Source organism: Populus nigra, chromosome 2, assembly GCF_951802175.1.
Source record: "Populus nigra chromosome 2, ddPopNigr1.1, whole genome shotgun sequence".
Classification (NCBI taxonomy): Eukaryota; Viridiplantae; Streptophyta; class Magnoliopsida; order Malpighiales; family Salicaceae; genus Populus; species Populus nigra.
In genome coordinates this window covers 13,274,842-13,277,341 of record NC_084853.1, presented here as the reverse complement: position 1 = coordinate 13,277,341, position 2,500 = coordinate 13,274,842, and positions in this window count along the sequence as shown.

Below are 2,500 nucleotides of genomic sequence, written 5' to 3'. Positions count from 1 at the left end.
GCCCCTGTTTTCCTCAGCGTGCCCCCCTGACGAATGTTCGTCGAAAAATCTGCGCTGCCGATTTTCCACGCGGCAGCCCCTGTTTTCCTCAGCGTGCCCCCCTGACGAATGTTCGTCGAAAAATCTGCGCTGCCGATTTTCCACGCGGCAGCCCCTCTTTTCGTCAGCGTGGCCCCCTGACGAATGTTCGTCGAAAAATCTGCGCTGCCGATTTTCCACGCGGCAGCCCCTCTTTTCGTCAGCGTGCCCCCCTGACGAATTTTCCTGCCTGGCCCGGCCGGTCCAGCCCCTGTTCGTCGAAAAATCTGCGCTGCCGATTTTCCACGCGGCAGCCCCTCTTTTCGTCAGCGTGCCCCCCTGACGAATTTTCCTGCCTGGCCCGGCCGGTCCAGCCCCTGTTCGTCGAAAAATCTGCGCTGCCGATTTTCCACGCGGCAGCCCCTCTTTTCGTCAGCGTGCCCCCCTGACGAATTTTCCTGCCTGGCCCGGCCGGTCCAGCCCCTGTTCGTCGAAAAATCTGCGCTGCCGATTTTCCACTCCGCAGCCCCTGTTTTCGTCAGCGTGCCCCCCTGACGAATTTTCCTGCCTGGCCCGGCCGGTCCAGCCCCTGTTCGTCGAAAAATCTGCGCTGCCGATTTTCCCCGACGAACCTGCAGCTGCACAAATCCGCGCTGCCACTGCCCCATTGTCTGGACCAACAGTCTTTTCCATCAAGCCCTGGACTATAAATCGTCCAGACTCATCGCCAGCACCCGCTGCCGATTCTGCCGACTTTGCCGATTTCGTCGGCGCTGCCGATTCCAACACTGCACCCACCGTGTCTAAACCAGCGCTGTTTCGTCAGCGTGTCCCCTTGACGTATTTCCCTGCCTGGCCTGGACAGTCCATCTTCCAGCCCATGTTCATCGAAAAATCTGCGCTGCCGATTTCCCCGACGAACCTGCAGCTGCACAAATCTGCGCTGCCGATTTCCCCCCCTGTCGGCATGGCTGCCGCTGCCCCGATGTCCAGACCAACAGTCTTTTTTGTCGACTTTGCCGATTTTGTCCGCGCTGCCGATTCCAACACTACCCGCTGCATCCAAACCAGCATTGTTTCGTCAGCTCTTCCCCTGACGATTTTAGCCCTGTAACAAACAGTAGGCCTCCAATCCCGCCAACGGGAGCCAAGTTGATAGGGAAGAGAATTGAATGACGCGCCTGGTCCTCGCACCCCGCCACCCGAGGGGCCTTTTTCCCGGCAGCCTCTGAAAAACTCTAGCTTTCACGGTCCTCGCCGCCCCTCACCACCATGGCAGGCCTCTAATCCCACCCATCAGCAGTTGTAGCCGATAGGGCAGTGATTTGAATGACGCGTCGCGGGCCGCCGGGTCATCTCACCCGGCCATTAATTGGAGCGTTTTTGGCTGGCCGAGGATGGGGGGATGGATCTCTTCTTCCGAAAAAGCAAACAGTACATCGGGAGTTATGTTGACGGGGCATGGAATTGAATGACCCGTCGCGGGCCGCCGGGTCATCTCACCCGGCCATCCCGGGGAGCGTTTTTCCCGGCAGCATCGGGGAAACTCTTGCTTTCACTGCCCGCTGCCCAAGTCCCCACTCGCATCGGCCCCCCGCGCCAACAAGCCAACGCTGCCGAATCGGCAGACACTGCTGCCGAATCTGCCGACACTGCCCCGCGGGCTGCCACTGCCCCAGTGTCTAAACCAGCGGTCTTTCTCATCGAGCCTTGGACTATCCAGTCCGTCCTGACTCATCGCCAGCACCTGCTGCCGATTCTGCCGACTTTGCCGATTTTCTCGGCGCTGCCGATTCCAACACTGCGCCCACCGTGTCTGAACCAGCGCTGTTTCGTCAGCGTGTCCCCTCGACGAATTTTCCTGCCTGGCCTGGACAGTCCACCGTCCAGCCCGTGTTCGTCGAAAAATCTGCGCTGCCGATTCTGCCGACTTTGCCGATTTCGTCGGCGCTGCCGATTCCAACACTGCCCGCCGTGCCTGAACCAGCGCTGTTTCGTCAGCGTGTCCCCTCGACAAATTTTCCTGCCTGGCCTGGACAGTCCATCGCCCAGCCCATGTTCGTCGCAAAATCTGCGCTGCCGATTTTCCCCGACGAACCTGCAGCCGCACAAATCTGCGCTGCCGAATCTGCCGACACTGTCCCGCGGGCTGCCACTGCCCCAGTGTCTAAACCAGCAGTCTTTCTCGTCGAGCCTTGGACTATCCAGCCCGTCCAGACCCATCGCCAGCACCCGCTGCCGATTCTGCCGACTTTGCCGATTTCGTCGGCGCTGCCGATTCCACCACTGCCCGCCGTGCCTGAACCAGCGCTGTTTCGTCAGCGTGTCCCCTCGATGAATTTTCCTGCATGGCCCGGCCAGTCCAGCGTCCAGCCCATGTTCGTCGAAAAATCTGCGCTGCCGATTCTGCCGACTTTGCCGATTTCGTCGGCGCTGCCGATTCCAACACTGCCCGCCGTGCCTGAACCAGCGCTGTTTCGTC